Source organism: Chrysochloris asiatica, unplaced genomic scaffold (genome assembly GCF_000296735.1).
Source record: "Chrysochloris asiatica unplaced genomic scaffold, ChrAsi1.0 scaffold00039, whole genome shotgun sequence".
NCBI lineage: Eukaryota > Metazoa > Chordata > Mammalia > Afrosoricida > Chrysochloridae > Chrysochloris > Chrysochloris asiatica.
The window spans coordinates 5,367,148-5,386,974 of record NW_006408557.1 but is presented as its reverse complement, the minus strand read 5'-3'; the positions used below and the strand labels follow the sequence as shown (position 1 = coordinate 5,386,974).

General features: G+C 39.6%; 1 pseudogene; it reads left to right on the top strand.

Annotated features, from left to right (window-relative positions):
- Positions 1-463: 463 nt before the first annotated feature.
- Positions 464-19,827, top strand: part of LOC102830564 — a 98,700-nt pseudogene continuing 79,336 nt past the window's right edge.

Here is a 19,827-nt window from a genome sequence, read left to right as displayed (position 1 = left end):
AGAAAGATGAGGCTTTCTACTCCCTTAAAGATTTACACCCTCGGAAACCCTGTACAGGGTCGCTATGGGTCAGAACTGACTCAACGGCACTTAACAACAACAACATTAATTTTTTAATTAAACAATAGTGGAAACCTATTCCACCCCACCCCCAAAAAAGTGTATGAGGATTTGTCTAAGTTTTTTTTTTATTCCTTCAAAAGCTGTAAAAATGACATGAAGAGTGCTGGGTTGGGGAGGCTGGTCCTGGGGCTAACGCAGGGGTACCTAGACCTAGCTGGGAGTTAGCTCTGCAGATCACCTGTCTCCAAGGCTTTGTTGATCTAAAAACATGAGTGGAGAGAAGGAAGAGGCACACAGGGCTTATGGTGACCCAGAGGAAAGGAGGGATGTGCCAGGAAGTTCTGGTATTTCCTCCCAGCATGACCAATCCATACTATACCAACTGCTAAGTCCATCCAGTATGTCCCAGCAGTTCCCAGGCTTCTCAATGCATCATGGCCTGGTTTACCAGGAGATGGTCTGTGGGTCCCAGCAGCAATGGGCCTTCCAGACCTTAGAGAGATCTGAGCCCCAGGCCCCAGGCTTCTGTGCTGCAGAACCAGAGAAGCAACAGAGTCTGGTATAAGCTTACTGCCAGGATCTGAGTATAGTCAGCCTGGCTCCTGGATCCCTTCCACAGAAGCCCAGTTATTCCTCAGAATAGTTCCCTCAATTCCAGGTGAAGTAGTGGTCAGGCAGAAAACCCCATGTTGGTACTGGAAGATTGGCAGACTCTACCATGGGAGGAAATTCTAAGCTCTCACCATCAGTCACTCTACCCAACATGTGTACATGTGTGACTCCAATTACATGAAGGTGTGGGATGAGAGTGCCCTGCATGCTTGGGACAAGGCCCCTCTGGACCAGCTGGAATTTCAGGACCGTTAGAATTGTGTTCTCACCTGCAAGCTGTTCCCTGATGAGCAGAGATTAATCACAGGAGGTCTGTCCTGAAACCTGACTTTCTGGGATCTGGCACCCACACCCCACATCAGGGCAAAGCTGGCCTCTACGGGCACCAAATGCTTGTCCCTGGCAATCTCCTCTGATGCCCAGATTTGTGTGGCTTATTTCCAAGGATTTGTTGAGATTTGGGATTTGCAGAACCAAACCTTGATCAGGACACACTAAGTCCCTGTACATGGGTCCAGATGTGTTGACATCACAGCTGGTAAATTCTGGACAGTAGGGGAAGACGACAACCTGTATTCCTGGGATCTGAGGACCTACCAGAAACTACAGGAATATTAATTGCATATGAGATCATTGGCACTGCCCATGACCCCAGTGCGGAGTGGATGTCAGTGGGCTTGAGAAATAGTGCTGTAATGATCTTGCACACTTTTCGGGAGGAGAAGTTTAAGATGAACATGCATTTAAGAGACACACACCACTACAACCTCAAGTTCCTGGGGGAGATATTTAGTGATCACATTGGACAAGTCGATCTACAGCTTGGAGGCACTTTCTCTCTGGAGATTGTTTCAGGTAGAGGAGTCTTCAGAAATCCTGTGTTGTGATGTGTCTCTGACAACCAGTATCTGATTACATGCTCCAAGGACAGTGCCACTAAGTACCAGCTCATGTACTGAGGGTGACAGGACAGTGGCCCTGCCAGTGGAGGCCCGTGGAGGCCAGCTGTGCCTGAGACAAAGACCTCCAAATGCTAGACAACTTCAGCATTCCCTTCCCCCTCTGCCCACCTAGACTGCACACCCAGGATTATTACATGGCCTTAGGCTTCCCCCTTTATTTTTCTACCACTGATTTCTGACCTTTGTAATGACTAAAAGAGCAAAGCAAAACAAACAAACAAACAAAATGACATAGAGGCAGCCTGTGACCTCTATGAATTTACAAGAGGGAGAAAGGAGAATGACCATCAATATCAGCCCTTGGCTGATTCCTAAGAGGTAGAGGTCAGACATGCCTCCCCCCCTTTAACTTCCTTTACCAATTCTGACACAAATTGTCCTTACTAGGGCACTCTGCTTCTCTGCTGCATTTGAAAATTCATTGCAATGGCCACACAGAATTCATAGGCAATATTGACAATTATGAGTTCTATTAATAAAGTTAACAGGTTACAATTCTGAATTAGAAGTGCTCAAGATGCAGTTTTTGCAATTAGGACAGCCTCTTCTCAGCTGTGCCCTCAGGTATGCCTTTATCTGTTCTTTGGCCTCTCAACCATATAGCTCTTGGCTTCTGCCCTACTCTGGTAAGTGTTACAGAGCTCTTTAGCACTTCTAATAAATGTCAAAAGGGTACCCCACTCCACAAGACAGCCTCCTCCCAAAGGCACTCAGTTTTACTCACTCTGTGGGCTGGGGCCCCTGACACTCTGCTGCCGTCATTACTCTGCCACTCCTCTGACGTCACTATTGTGTCCCGTTGACCAAAGAGGTTCAGGACAGGAATTAGGGGATCCCGTTCCTGGGTCTGAAATGACTCATTTTAAGCCCTCATTTTAAGATGGAATGACAAAACTGACCAATCTCCACATTAGAGTTTCATACATATTATTTGCATGGTTCTAAAGTGCTGGACTGCAAGGTCGGCAGTTCAAGCTAACCAGCCACTCCTCAGAAACCCTATATAAGGTTGCTGTGAGTCGGAAATGATTCAACGGCTTACAACAATAGAAACCCAATCATTTGGTAGGAGTTACAGGCTGTGACTAGAAGAATCATACCGGGTAAATTCACTGTACCACAGAAGTTAACCCTGAAATGATTTGTTGGCAATTTATTATTTTAGGAGAATACTAGGGGAGTGGGAAGTGAGAAAAGCTATGGGGAAAAGTCACTACAGAGGGGATTAATGAGGAAGACATGTTGTGGGAAACTGAGACCTAAATCCTACTGGGACTTCTGGGGGTATAGTGTAGAGCATGCTTTAAATTTCTTCCACCTCAAGGGCAAGGAAGTTGCCAACAATTCTATCCATCACCAGTTGAAGACTGATTTCCAGGAGTGATAATTCCCAAGAATGTCTGTCCATTCTGTGCAAAGAGCTTGTCAGGCTTCTGTTGTTAAGTGCCATAGAGTTGGTTCTGACTCATAATGACCTTGTATTAATTTCCAAGTAGCATCTGGTGAGTGTGAACCTCCAACCTCTCAGTTTAAACTGACCTTAAGGTCCAGGGCTTACCCTACAGTGCTTGTCCTACAGCGTCGCATCAGGACTCTGGTGGTGGTGGTTATGTGCCATGGAGTTGGTTCTGACTCATAGCAAGCCTGTACAGGGTTTCTGAGGCTGTACATCTTTACAGGAGCAGAAAGCCTCATCTTTCTCCCACGGAACAGCTGGTAGTTTCAAACTGCTGACCTTGCGGTTCACCATCCAATTTATAACCTTTATGTTACTAGAGCTCATTACACTCTAGGGCCAACAAAATTGTAGAAAAGGATATGTAGGCAATTGTGGTTGGAATCTGGCCATTGGAATCTGGCAGTGTATAAGGGTGATAGCGTTTAAAGGATATGACTAAGACAGTAGCAGTATCAGCTACTAGAATTGTATGAGATAGTACAGGTAAAGCCATTAGGATTGTGCCTGTGGCCTGGGGAGTGTTCAATAAATAGTGACACTAAAAATATGATAGAATGTATAAATTGAGTAAACAAGTCAAGGTCTATGACATTGGATCATTTGGTGGTCCATCTGTTCCCAGAAATCTCTACCACATTATACTCCTGCTCATTCGGAACAATTTCTTTAAGTACTGACACATACATGTTGGTCACCCACTTCAGATATTTCAAAGTAATCCAGTGTCCAAAGACACGTCAAAACCAATAAAGGTATATACACTTGTTGTACCTTTAATAGTGAGCGACACTGATGGTGGCCTTCCTGCCAAGGTGTCCAAAATACAGCAAAAGTGAACGTTACAGCGGAAAAGTGTCCAGAGACAGTACCCACTGTGAAAAGGTCAATTTGGAGTTAGATGGAAAATAAATAAGCAGCAAAGCTAAAACCGTAAGGATTTCTTTCCATCAATGGTGTTCTTTGATGAAGAAACAAAACGGCAGGAGTAGAGGAGATAAATTTGTGTAAGTGAAAAAAGAAACTCATCTCCTCAAACTCTTCAATTACTTAAACTATTTAATCATTTGGCTTTCAGGAAGTAGAAGCAGGTTCTGATCAAACCAAATCTACTTTCTTGGTATAGTTTGAGCTCAATTGCTGAGAAATTTGAATCTAGAAGGCTATATGTACACCGTGATTAGCATTTTAACATGTTTTTTTCTACCAGGATGAAGGGCATATGTTAATTGTTGTTAAAGTTTGTTGTTAAAGTTTGTTTGTTTCCCACATCTAAACAGCCAAAATTCAACAGCTCATAACATAGCAAGCAAACTCCTATAGTTAGCATATGAGTTTACCTTCAATCCAAACTCAGTATATGACCCTCCTTGTCAACCTCCCATTACTCATCACTTCTTGAAAAGGATGCTAAAAATCATTTAGGGAAGAAATTATAAGGGATAAAACGTTAACTCCACTCTATGCAGTTTGAATTCTGTTCCTATATTAAACTTAATCACTGACCAGTCCCATTCATGGACTCCATCTGCTCAGTTCCCTGCAGAATCACTTTGAATGAGTTAGATTTTTATTTTAGGCTAATAGCTGATCCAAGGTCTGTATTAAAAACTGTTCTTTTGAAACTTTTTTGCATTTTTTTGTGGGAGGGAGGGAGAACTGGTATAAGGAAGTCTTGCACAAAATTTAAAAGGAAAAAAAAAAAAAGATTTCTTTTAGGATTTATGCCAAGGTAAAGTCATTTCTATTTAAAAATTATAGGCTTTTAAAACACTTTTTATTATGAATTGAATAAAGGTTTGCAGATAAAACCATCAGTTTTATATTCAACAAATTATACACTTTGTTTCACCTCAATAATTGCAATCCCCTCCAACAACACTTATCCCACTTCCTCCCTGTGTTGCCTATTTTTGTTTCACCCACCTTCCCATCCCTTCTCAGCTTTGTCCTTAAATAATGCTGCCCTTTTGATCTTGAATGATTGATGGTTCCATGGAGAGTATACCTAACTAATTTGATTATTCCCTATAGATACCTATCTATTGTTTGACTAATAATTGAGTCATCAGGATGAGTTCATTTCCAGACCTGAAGGGTGGTCAAGGAATGAAGTCTTGCATTTCTCTAGTCTGTTTCTGACCAGTAAGCCCAATCCTAGTTCATAATTTTAAATTTTGTTCTACATTTTTTGCCACTCTCTCTGGGAGTTTTTTCTGAGCAGTTGGTAGTAGCAGTCAGTAGTTCATCTGGTCTTAGACTTGTGGAGACTAATATGCCCCGTTCCATTAGTCAGGTGGAAAAATTGCTTCCAAGCCTCTTCATATGCATATGACACGATTGAAAATACCATGACTTGGGTCAGGTACACCTTTGACTGCAGAGTGACATCTGAATACAGGCTCACAAGCTTTCTGTAATCACATTTCCCAATATTCCTTTCTATCACACTCAAGTGTCTATTTTACAATAGTAGGCAAGAGAAACCAATATTCATAAGACAGTCAAGCATCTTAATATTACTCCCCTCTTCAGAAAATGCTTCAATCCCTGTATCACAGAGCCCTGTTGTTCCAAGGTTAAGCATGAATCACTATTTACCTCTGTCCCATTTAGCCCATGCAAACCTATCTCAGTGTTCCCCTATCTACCTTGTTCTTCTACCTCCTCCCTGTTCTTGTGTATTGCTCTCCCCAGTACCTGAACTATGATGTGTCTGCCCACTACCCTGTGCTTTATTATTCCTTGCTCCACATCCCACAACCCCATCCTCCCCCCACTGGTAACCAGCAAGGTTTTGTGTGTGTGTGTGTGTGTTTTCCATTTTAGTATGGGTATCTTTTCTTAAGCTTTTTCAATAATGGTCTTAGTCATTTGATTTCTTGACTGCTGCTTCCATGATCATTGATTATAGATCCAAGTGAAATGAAATCCTTGAAAACTTCAACCTTTTCTCAGTTTATCATCATGTTGTTTATAGTCTATTTATGAGGTTTTCTGTTTTGTTTATATTGAATTGTAATCTACACCGAAGATTGTATTCTTTGATCTTCATCAGCAAGTATTTTAATTCCTCTTAACTTTCATCAGTCATGGTTGTGTCATTTGTATATCAGAGGTTAATAAACCTTCCTCCAATCCTGATGCCGTGGTCTTCTTCATGTAGTCCAGCTTCTTGGATTATTTGCTCAATATATAGATTGAATAAGTATAGTGAAAGGATATAATCCTGACACACACCTTTCCTGATTTTAAAGCATGCCACATTTCTTTGTTCTGTTCAAATGACTGCCTCTTACTTTATGTGAAGGTTTTACTTGAGCACGAGTAAGTGTTCTGGAATTCCCATTTGTCACAATGTTATCCAAAGTTTGTTATGATCCACACAATTAAATGTCTTTGCATATTCAATAATTCACATGTAAACATCTGGTGTAGCACTGTAGGATAAGAACTGGACTGCTAACAACAAGGTCAGTGGTTCAAACACACCAACCACTCTTTGGAAACCCTCTCTGAGTCAGAACTAACTCAACAGCACTTAACAACAAAACCACCACCTTTCTGGTGTTCTCCACTTTCAGTCAAGATCTGACATCAGCAATGATATTCCCCATTTCATGTCCTCCTCTGAATCCAGCTTGAATTTCTGTCAGCTCCTTCTTAATATGTGCTGCTACAATTGATTTTTAATTATCTTCAGCAAAAATTTTAACATGTGTTGTTAATTATACTGTTCAATAATGTCTGCATTCTGTGGGATCATATTTGTTTGGAATGCACCTAAATATGGATCTTTTTCAGTCAGTCTGCCAGGTAGCTGTTTTCCAAATTTCTTGGCATGGACTAGTGAGGGTTTTCAGAGCTGCATCAGTTTGTTGAAATATTTGTTGAAAAATTTGTTGAAATTTTTCGCTAATGCCTTCAGTGTAGTTTTTACTTCTTCCTTCAATACCATCGGTATTGATCATATACTACATCTTGAAATGGCTGGATGCCAACCAGTTCTTTTTAGTACAGTGACTCTGTACTTCCATCTTCGTTTGATATTTCCCCCATTGTTCAATATATTTCCCATGTTGTTGTTGTTGTTGTTAAGTGCCATTGAGTCAGTTCTGACTCATAGCAACCTTGTATAGGGCTTCCAAGGAATGGCTGGTGAGTTTGAACCACCAACCTTACAGTTCAAACAAACTTGTAGTCCAGTACCATAGAATCCTTTACTATTTCAAGTGGAGCCTATACTTTTTTCTTCTGTCTGTCAGCTTGAGAAATGCTAAGTGTGTTCCTCCCTTTTAGTTTTCTCACTCTGGGCCTTTACACATTTCATTATAATACTTGACTTTGTCTTCTCAAACTGTCATTTGAAATTTTATGTTCAGCTACTTTACCTCATTATTTCTTCCATTTACTATATTGTTGTTGTGGTTGTTAAGAGCTGTTGAATCAGTTCGACTCATAGAGATACTGTACAGGGTTTCCAAGGAGTGGCTGATAAGTTTGAACTGCCAACCTTTCAGTTCAAACCAACTTTGCGATTAAGTGCTTATCCTACAGCGCCACACCAGGACTCCCATTTACTTTAGCTACTTTATATTGAAGATCAAGTTACAGAGTCTCTCTGACATTCACTATGGCCTTTTCTTTCTTTCCTGTGTTTTCATTGATCTTGTACTTTATTCATATATGATGTTATCCCATAACTCTTCTGATCTTTGGTCATTAGTGTTCAATTTGTCAAATTTGTTCTTGAGATCTTTACATTCAGGTAGTATGTATTCAAAGTCATACTTTGCGTTTCTTGAACTTCTTTTAAATTTCTTGTGCCTCAGCATATGTGCAAATAATGTCCTGTTCCAGGCCGTCTCTGGCCTTGTTTTGGCTGATGATTATTGAGGTTCTCCATTGTCTCTTCCTTCACATGTAGCTAATTTGATTCCTGAATATGAATGTATCAGCATTGTGTAGATAGTCACTTGTATCACGTGTGGTTGAAAGCAAGGAGAACTCCTGAAGGAGATGAATTTATGAAATTAGAAGATGAATGCTGTGAAAGGATTAGATGCGAAACAGTTCCCGCCAATTTCTTGTGTAGGGTCACATTTGAATGCTTTCAAAGTAGAGTTTATGCTTGGGGTTTTTAATAATATTTAGATTATACAGTTTAGACCTAGAAAACTGTATAGTATACATTGTGACAGTCATTGAATATATAAATATAATTTCATACATCATTATACAGCAATTCTACTTTAAATTCATAAAATGCTTCACATATAAATGCCATTACCAACCATCCTAGCTCTATTTTAACCAAAAGCATAGTTAATATAGTTAAATATTTTGTTTTCATTTTGAGTCTTCTCTGCTTATGAAAACAAAATATTTAACTGTATTGATAATACGTTAGGATTGTTGTTGCTAAATATCAAGGAGTCAGTTTTGACTCATAGAGACCCTGTACAGGATTTACAAGGAGTGGATGGTAGATTTGAACTACCAACCTTGCAGTTAACATTCTAGTAGTTATTCTGCAATACCATATACATTTAAATATAGAATTTATAAAAATTTTCTGAACTTTAACATGCATACAATAAAGTGCACAAATCTTAAGTATACAACTCAGAATATTTTTACAAAATTATCACACCCTTGTAATTACTCCCAAAATCATGAAAAAAAGAACTTCCCTGCACCCTAATAGGCTCTCTCATACCTCCTTAAGTGAGTGACCTTGACAATGGCAACTCCAATTCTGACATGAGCAGCATAAGGTTTTTCTTGGTTTGAATTTTCAAATAGAGTCCTGGTGTGGCACTGTAGGATAAGTACTGGATAGCTAACCCCAAGGTTGGTGGTTCAAAGCTGCCAAGGGCTCCTTGGAAACCCTATACAGGGTTGCTATGAGTCTGAACTGATTTCACAGCACTCAGCAAACAACAAAGAACAATAATAATGTTGTTGTTGTTAGGTGCCATCGAGTTGGTACCGACTCATAGCAACCCAATGCACAACAAAATGAAACACTGCTCAGTCCTGGGCCAACCTCACAATTGTTACCACGCTTGAGCCCATTGATGCTGCCACTTTGCCAATCCATCTCAATGGAGATCTTCTTTTTCTCTGACTTTCCCCCTTACCAAACATGATATCCCTTTCCAGTGACTGGTCCCTTCTGACAATATGTCCAAAGTGTAAAAGATGAAGTCTGGCCATCCTGGCTTCTAAGGAGCACTCTGGCTGCACTTCTTCCAACACAGATCTGTTTGTTCTTTTGGCAGCCCATGGCACTTTCAATATTCCCCTCCAACACCATAACTCAAATGCATGAATTCTTTACCATCTTCCTTATTTACTGTCCAGCTTTCGCATGCATGTGAGGTTATTGAAAATACCATGGCTTGGCTCAGGTATACCTTAGTCCTTAAGCTGACATCTTTGCTCTTCAACACTTTAAAAAGGTCTTGTGCAGCAGATTTGATAGAATTATCATATGCAGTTTTTTAATTTGTGGTCTTTAACTCAGCATTATGTTTATGAGATTCCATTGTATGACTATACTTGCATTCATAATATTATAGTTGAATAAATGGATAATTTTTGATTTGTGACTTTTATTACTCTCCTTCAACTGCCATAAGAAATTAAAAGAAATTTGGTGCCTTAAAACAATAGAATTGTATTCTCTCACAATTCTGGGGACCGGAAAGAAGTATGAAACCAAGGTGTCAGTAAGACTAACTCCCTCTGAAAGGTGTAGGGGAGAATCCTTCCTTGCTTCTAATAGTTCCAGGTGTCCCTTGGCTGCTGGCTGTATTACTCTAATCTCTGTCCCTCTTTTTCCTCTTCTCCCTCCTATCTTTTTCTGTTTCTTATAAGGATAATTGCCATTGAATTTAGGACCCGCCCTAGATTAGAAGGATCTCATCTCAATATTCTCAATATTCTTAACTTAATTACAAAACTAAGCTCTTGTCCAAATAAGATTGCATCCACAGGTTACAAGGGTTATGGGGCAGGGGTGCCACCATTCAAACCATGACAAGGTGATTGTGAGTAGTGCTGTTGTGAACATTCTCGTATACATGCCTTTTTGTGGGCATGTGCATGCATTTCTGTTGGGATTACACCTAGGAGTAAAATCATAAGGGTGTTGGTTTAGCATTTATGATCCTACACAACAGTTGTCCAAAGTGGTTGTATTGTATGTTAGAAATCATGAAGATTAGTTGCACAATGCTATTGCAGTTGTTGTTGTGTGCCATTGAGTCAGCTCTTACTCATAGTGATCCTATATAGGGTTTCTAAGAATGACTGGTGGGTTTGAGCTGCTGACCTTGTGGTTGCCAGTCCATTGTTTTTCCTATAGTACCACACCAGGGTTAAGTTGCAGCATGCTCCAGAGGCAAAATTGAAAAAGTTAAACTCAAAGATGTTACTTAATTTCTCAAATTTTCGCAAACAATTAGTGCCAAAGCAGAAAGTAATGATCCAGCATTAGCTTGTTGTTTTGTTGTTTGGTGCCATCGAGTTGTTTGGTGCCAACTCACAGTGGCTTTATGTACAATAGAACAAAACATTACTGAGTAATGGTAATATCTGCTGATGTTTTCCTTGACTTTCTCATACAGTACAATTATCTGTTTATTAGCCCAGATGCCACTATCCTGGTATTTCTTTTTCAAATGCATGATGTTGGCTCCCCAGTGGGCTTATGGAAAATGCCAGAGGGCATGCTCACAATGTAACCCTGGCATCTTAAAGATAGGATATGCCTTAGTTCTTCTAAAGGGAGGTAAGTCTTATATTCCTTTACCAGTTGGTATCATAATTTCATTTGGGAGCAGAGCTAATTTTCTTTGCTACAATCGAAAACAACAATAAAATTACTTAAATACATTATTGGGGGAAATGGGTCAGTAATTGCTCTTCAGAAGTAAGGGAGAAATGAACAGAGAGGAAGGAGGAATAAATAGAGGGTCTAGTACAATAGTTGGGGTTGACCATGAAGGGCCAGAAAGACTGTTAGGGTATCAGGGTTATCAGAAAGGCTGCAAGAAAAAATGTCTAGCAAGTGTTTTCATATTGCTTGCTATGTAATGCCAGACTGCTATACTGTAGTAGTTTGAGTGTTGTTGTGGTATACCAGGGAAACCAAGATTCAAAAGACAGCCAAGCATCTTAACATTATTTCCCCCCTTTTCCCCATTCCAACCATGTCTCAATCCCTGTATCCCAGAGCCCTGTTGTTCCAAGGTTATGCATATATCATTCTTTACCTCTATCCCACTTAGCCCATTCATTACATAGCAAAAATGCTTGATGAGAGTTTGTGTGGACATTAAGGATAAGTGTTGAAGTTGTTGTCGTTTGTTGTTAAGTGCTATCAAGTCATTTCTGACTCATAGCAACCATGTATAGGGTTTCCAAGGAGCAGCTGGTACGCTTGAACCGCTGACCTTGTGGTTCAAACCAACCTTGCAGTCCAATACATTAGCCTACAGCACCACACTAGGACTCCAAGTTTTGAAGACACCACACATATTCAAAGGGAATCACAAGTCAGAGGTACCATGATAACATTTACCCCACCCAGGTATTCATAGAAATCTTAAGAGATTGTAGACTTCTACAACATGTGGTTTCCCCCCACCTGCCAGGCTGCTATACTGTGGTAGTTTGGGTGTTGCCAAGGAGCTCTGGTAGAGTAGTGGTTACGAATCGGGCTGTGAACCTTAAGGTCAGCAGTTCGAAACTACCAGCCACTCCGCGGGAGAAAGATGAGGCTTTCTACTCCCATAAAGATTTACACCCCTTGGAAACCCTGTACTGGGTCGCTATGGGTCGGAACCGACTCGATGGCACTTAACAACAACAACAACAATGGTATACCAGGGAAACCAAGATTCAAAAGAAAGCCAAGCATCTTAACATTATTTCCCTCCTTTTCCCCATTCCAACCATGTCTCCATTCCTGTATCCCAGAGCCCTGTTGTTTCAAGGTTGTGCATACATCATTCTTTACCTCTCTCCCACTTAGCCCATGTAAACCTGCCTAATTGTTCTCCCATCTGCTTTGTTCTTCCATTCCCCTCTCCCTTCTTGTATATTGCCTCCCTTCCCAGCACCAAAATATCCTATGTCTATTCCCTGCCCTGTGCTCCATCTTCCCCTTCCTCCCCTCACCCTACCCCCTACATTCAAGCAACTAGCAAAGAATCCCTTTTTAGTATGGGGTCTTTTTCTTAGTCTTTTACAGTAGTGGTCTTACGCAGTATTTCTCCTTTTGTGACTGACTAATTTCACTCAACATAATGTCCTCAAGGTTCACCCATGTTATGTGATGGCTTGCAGCTTCCTTGTTATTTTTCAATGTAGCATAATGTTCCATTGTGTGTATGTACCACAGCTTGTTTATCCATTCTTCAGTTGATGGACACTTTGGCTGTCTCCATCTTTTTGCTATTGTAAATAGTGCTGCTATGAACATTGGTGTGCATATATCTACTTGTTATAGCTCGCATTTCTTGTGGGTAAATACCAAGTAGAGGAATTGCTGGATCATAAGGTATTTCTATTTACAACCTTCTGAGGAAGTGCCATATTGCTTTCCAGAGAGGTTAGACCATTTTGCAGTCCCATCAGCAATGCAGGAGCATCCAGGTCTTTCCACATCCCCACCAGCATTTATTGTCCTCTACTTTTCTGATTTTGCTATTATTGCTGGTGTGAGATTATAGCTCATTGTTGTTCTTATTTGCATCTCTCTAATGGCTAGTGATCATTTACATTTCTTCATATGTTTGTTGGCTGCCTGGATCTCCTTCTTGGTGACGTGTCTGTTCATGTTCTTTGACCATTTTTTAATTGGGTTATTTGTCTTTTTCTTGTAGAGGTGTTGTAGTTTCCTATATATTTTATAAATAAGTCCCTTGTCTGATGTGTCTTTGCAAAATATTTTTTCCCATTCTGTGGGTTCCCTTTTTACTCTTCTTGTGAAGTCTTTTGACGCACATAAGTTTTTAATTTTTAGTGTGTCCCACTTGTCTATTTGGTCTTTTATTTGTATAGTTTTCAAAATGTTTGAGAGTCTGTGTATTCCCTGAATTAGTGCCCTCACATTTGTCCCTATTTTTTCATTGATGACCTTCATAATTCTGGGATTCACATTTAGGTGTTTAATACATGTTGAGTTGGTCTCTTGACCCCCCTTTTTTTTTTTTTTTACAAATTCTGATAGTCGTTCTTTCTCTGGTGGGTTAAATAATTTGTTACAATGGCCACACAGAACTTACAAACAATAGTCAAAATTATGAATTTATTAGAGAAATTACAGGCTACAATTCAGGATCAACTTGGAAGTAGCAGGATATGGTACGTCAATCAGGATAGCTTCCAACCTAGACACCTATCGGATTCTTCTTGGTCATGCCCACAGGCCTCTACTGCCAGCCCCTGTTCAGATGAGGCCTCTACTACTGGCCTCACTTGGGTAAGTGTTACACCCCTTTTGGCTCCACTGTTAATGTACTTGGAGGCAGTCCACTCTGCTAACAAGTCTCCTGATAGATGGCACTCAGCTCTCTCACTCTGTGAGGCAGTAAGCCTGTTGCCCTAAGACCCTCAGCTATCTCACTCTAGGGGTTGGAAAGTTCACTGCAACTATATTGCTTCAATGCCCCCAGTGCTGCTGCACTTTCTTGTGTCATCTCATGCCATCTTGTATCATTGCAGGTCCAAAGGACAAAACCACTGCTGACTCTTCTTATTGATAGTAATAATGTCCACCTCAACTTCTACAAGACTGATACTTTTTTAATTTTTAATTTTTTATTATGAATTGAGTGATAGTTTACATGGGAGAACATTGGTTTTACACTTATTCTATCATAGTTCATTTCATTGCAATGATTGCAATCTCCTCCATGCAGTATCATTCAACAGTTTTTGCTTCTATTCTCTCTGGGTTTTATTTTTGTTGTTGTTGTTCTTGGATGTACACAAAAACACTCAAGAATATATAGTTATTTAAACAACCATAGGGCACATTCTGCAAGTCTGCCTCCTGGCTGCTAGCACACAACATTTTTCTTTCCTTGAGTGTAAAGTGCTCAGTTCCAATTCCTTGAAGATTTTACCTAGCAAATCATCTTGGCAGAAATACACACTCAGAAAGGCCATATATAAAAGGAAACCTGTTGAATTGTAGGAAAATACTGTCCTGGTGTGGCATTGTAGGTTAATGCGCCAGGATGCAAAGCTGTTTGAACTGCGAGGTTGGTAGTTCAAGCTCACCAGTTGATCCTCAGAAACCCTATACAGGGTCTCTATGGGTCGGAACCGACTTGACGGCACTTAACAATAACAACAACCATTAATCAATGACCAGCTTCTCAGCTAACATTGTTTTGGGGTTTTATTGCTTCTAGTTTTTATCTCTTTCTTTGTCCTAAATTATTTCTTGGCCTTTGAACACTGCTCTCCCTGCGAGACTTCAGTCCATAATGCAGGTGTCTCTTCTGCTGCCACTGAAATCCTACATTTCATCAAATATTTTGCTCCTCACCCCAAGACAATCTGATTCAAGAGTGACCCTGTTGGTGGCCTGGTGGTTTAAAGTTCTTGTATCAGCTTCCTGTTTTGATTGCTTTCTCTGACTCCTGGGGATTAGAATCAAACTGCAGTCCTCAGGTACAAGTGTCTAGCTCTGAACAAGATGTGTTTTCCCTCTGGCTTGACGTCTAAGGAAATTACTTATTGTCTGTGCCCTCTGAGGGATGAATAAGAGAAATTGAAGAGGGCTTTGCCTTATTTGGATTGATACAGGCACTGGATATATGGACATTTTTTACTGTTAACCTTTGCAGGTGTGGACTTTGGACAGTGGCCTTGCAGAAAGTGGTAAATATTCTTCTTTGTGATCATTAAGTATTAAAACTGAGTGTAAGTACTGGTATGCAAGGCATTTGAATCAATCATTGAGTCTAAAATCTTAGCTAATAGTGTGTTGTGGGCCTGGGTGTGAGCTTAAAACTTCTGAGCATAAAGAAGGAGTGTAGAGACAGTAGTGAGGCCCCTTTAAAAATAAATAAGACCCCTTAACTCAACAGATGTCAGGGAGGAACCATTTCTCTTTTAGGGGTTTCCTCTGAAAATATGTATTTTGAGGTACCAGAATTGAGAAATTGCTTTAAAAGAGGATAAAATAAACTTAAGTTTACATTAACAAATTTTTACTTCAAAAAAGGATCACATTTTTGTCTCGAACCATTTTCAGATTAAACAGTCCACACAGATGGTTCACACTTGAGGGCTTTTATAGGCCATGAAAAAACTCACAAGATGAAATACAATTTTCTATTTTGGGCTTGCAAATAAACTTAATCTAAGTTTGCCAGTGCTCTGGTGGCTTCTAAAATCACCCCAAAATGACAACACTAGAAGAGAAACTTCAAAAGGAAAACAGTAGGCTAAACTCACAACCTCAACCTATGCTTTCTGAGAAACAGCATCTGTTTTCAAGTAAAAGAGGTTAGTCTATGAGTATAAAAAATGGTATAAAACAACCATTTATTATACTCATGGAATCTGCAGGTCAGAAATTTGGACAAGGCACAATAATAAAGTCTTACTTCTCTATCAAGTTTGAGACCACAGTTATGAAGATGCAAAGCAAGTGACTAGGTAGCTGGGGACTGGAATCATTTGGAGGTATTTTGACTGACACATTTGGTAGTTTCTTTTGGCTGTTGGTTTTGAGCTCAGCGGAGCTATTAGTTGCGAAACCTATATATGGGTGTCCCATGTGGTTTATTTGTGTGGGCTACTTTGGATGAATATATTCTATGTTTCAAAGCACCATAGTCCTAGTTCTGACTAATTGATTCCAGAGCCTATGCCACCTTCATTTATAAACATTTAATTCAGGAGTTCTATTTTCCTTCTTACCAGTTAATCCTCAAACAAAATAGATGATAAAAATGTATTGAAATGAATCAAGGTTTGTTGCCAACTCCCTTAGCAATGATATTTGAATTCTGAGAACATTTTTAGAATGAGTTATCAACCAAGGAGTTCTTGAATACCTAAAACAATCTTAAACTTTTAAAATATGCCTAAAAGACCACAGCCATGTTTCTGAATCATAGTGACCCTATCCACAACAAAATGAAATACTGCCCCGTCCTGCATCATCCTCACAATTGTTGCTGTGTTTGAGGCCACTGTGTTAATCAATCTTGTTGGGGGTCTACCTTATTTTTACACACCCTCCACTTTTCTAAGTATTATGCCCTTTTCTAGGGACTGGCTCCTCCTGATAATATGTCAAAAGCATGAGAAATGAAAGCTTCCCATCCTTGCTTCAAAGGAGCATTCTGGTTGTACTTCTTAGATTTATTGTTCTTCTAGAAGTTCATGGTATTGTCAATATTATTTGCTAATTCAAATACATTGATTCTAATACAGTCTTCCTTATTCATTGCACAATTTTCAAGATGTTTCTAGTGCCATTCAGAAGTTTGCCCATAAAACCCTCCAGTATTTCAACACAAGGATTGAATTTGAGCTCTTTCAGGTTGAGATATGCTGAGTGTGTTCTTCCCTTTGGTTTTCTAACTCTAGGTCTTTGCACATTTCACTTCTGACATCCACTTTGGTCTTTTCTTTATTTCCTGTCTTTTTAATGATCTTTTGCTTTCTTCATGTATGCTGTCCTTGATGTCATTCCACAGTTCTTTTGGTCTTCAGTCATTAGCATCTAATGCATCAAATGTGTTCTTGAGATAGACTCTAATTTAATTGAGATTTAGTCAAGGACATATTATGGCTTTTGTGGAATTATTTTAATTTTCTTTACTTTAAGCTTGAACTTGCATATGAGCAATTTACAGTCTCACAGCCTGCACCTATTCTTATTTTGGCTGATGATATTAAGCTTCTCCATTGTCTCTTACCACAGATGTAGTCAAATTGATTTCTGTGTATTCCATTTGGTAAGATCCAGGAAGACCTGGACCATTTGTGTGGTTCTATAGGATAAGTACTGGATGTTTGGGAAAAAGGCATTTGCAATGAATAAGTCATTGGTTTTGCAAAATTCTATCATGCTATCTCCAGCATGTTTCATTCACCTATGTCATACTTTCCAACTATGGACTTAATATCATCTGGAACTCTTCGTTTCCAACTTTTATACTTCAAACACTAGGAATTATCAATGTATCCTGATAGCATGTTAGATGAATTTTAGACTGAACATGTTGGTAGAATTCTTCAATTTCATCATCACTGACTTTAGTGATTGGGGCATAAATTTAAATCATAGTGGTATTGCCTGATCTTCCTTGTTGTTGTTTTTGTTAAGTGCTGAAGAGTTGATTCCAACACACAACAACCCTATAGGGTTTCTGAGGAGCCACTGGTTGGTTTGATCCTCCAACCTTGAGATGCACAGTCCAGTGCGTATCCTAGAGTACTACACCAGGAGTCCAGGTCTTCCTTGTTGTTGTTTCTAAGTGCCATCAAGTCGGGATCCAACTCATAGCAACCCTGTACAAGGTTTCCAAGGATCAGCTGGTGAGTTAGAACAGCCGGCCTTAACGGCCCAAACCGACATTGCAGTTTACCGCATCAACCAGCAACATCACACTAGAAGTCTTCCTTGTAGGCGTATGGATATTATCCTATCACAAACAGCATTATATTTCATGATAGACCTTGAAATGTTCTTTTTGATGATGAATGTGACGCCATTTCTTTTCAGTTTGTTATTTCTGGCATAGAAACAATATGATTGCCTGATTCAAAATGGCCAGTACCAGTCTATTTCAGCTCATTAATGTCTTGGATGTAGATCTTTATGCATTCCATTTCACTTTTGACAGCTTCCAGTTTTGTTAGACTCTTATTTCATACATTCCATGTCCTGATTATTAATAAGTGCAAGTAGCTGGGGGGTTTTTCCCCCTTACATTTTGAATTGTGCCACATCAGCAAATGAAGACCCTATGTCATCCACATCATTAAGGCTGAATGTCATCCACATCATTAAGGTCAACTCTATTTTGAGGAGGGAAATCTTCTCCAACTGTATTTTGAGTACTTTCCAACTAAATGGCTCATCTTTTGGCACTACGTCTGCCAATGTTTCACTGCTATTCATAACTCTGGTAGCGTAGTGGTTACGAATCGGGCTGTGAACCTTAAGGTCAAAAGTTCGAAACTACCAGCTGCTCCGCGGGAGAAAGATGAGGTTTTCTGCTCCCGTAAAGATTTACAGCCTCAGAAACCCTGTACAGGGTCACTATGGGTCAGAACCAACTCCCCGGCACTTAACAACAACAACCATTCAAGTGTGGTCTGCTTCTCTTTCTTCCTAATCTACTTTAGTCTGGAAGCTCCAACGAAATCTGTCCACCAACGATGATCCTGCTGGTATTTAAACTATCAGTGGCATAGTTTTCAGTATCACAGAAAAACATAAACAGTATGGCAGACTGTTAGATGAATAGTGAATGATAATGCTAGGCAAGGAGAAAATGCAGAGAGAATTGATGATCCTTAACCTTAAAAATAAACCAGAAAGCACAGAGAGTGACATGGAAGTAGTACTTCCACAGGAGCAAAGGAGATGAAATAGGGAAAGAGAGAAAAGTTCTGAATAATAATAAAGAGTTTTGGAACTCCTAAATTAAGTCATTCAAATGACTGAAGTACCTAGGTTCTTTTTGGAAAGCACTTAATTTATGCTATTGAATGTTCTCTGAGGGGCTGTATCCAAACATAATTATTATCTTCCTCTTGAGAAAAGTAGATTTATGGCTCAAACACAGTTTTACACAAGCAAATTTGCATACACACACATTTTATAATTGTTTTGTGACACTGACCTTTCAAGTACAAAGACAAAAGACAGCACCAGAAAAGAGACTTTGAAAAGAAAACAGTGAGTTTATCTCACAACCTCCTTCTGCACTGAATGAAAAGCAATGAATTTCAACATCTGTTTTCAAGTTGAGGAGTTAGCAGTAATGATTAATGATGGTATCATACTGACTGTTTGTAGAATGCTTCATTAAGTTTTTCCAGGTGCACAACAAACATGGCATTGTACAACAGCTCAGCTCAACTATTATAGCATGTAAGAATCTGTGCACACATCCAATATGTAGGCTGAAAAGTTGCTAAGTAGCTGTTGGCCGAGAGTTTGGATAACAGACGTTTGAATGCTTGGGGCCAGCTCATCAATTCTCTTACCAAAAAAAATTCATTTCAAAAAATGGCCTTGCTTTACATAAAACTAAGTATCATGAAAAATGAGCTAAATAAAATATCTTTTTTATTTCAGATAGTGCCTAGGACAGCTTACCCTGGAAGATTCTGGGAAGTTGCATAGTCTACTGTTCTCCAAAACTGAATGGACCTTCAAATCTACATCTCTAGCTTCAAAACAGCCACTAAACTCATTGGCACAGTGGAGATTTCATGCAGTTGAAAGAATTAAATGAATTTACATATGTAGAAGATCTTTATTAATTAGTCATCAATATTTAAATATAAGGAGTCCTGGTGTGGCCCTGTGGGTAATGGACCAGACTACAAAGCCGTTTGAACTGCAAGGTTGGCAGTTCAAGTTCACCAGCTGCTCCTCGAAAACACTATATAGGGTTGCTATGGGTCAGAATCGCTCAACGGCACTTAACAACTTCTGGTAGCGTAGTGGTTACGAAT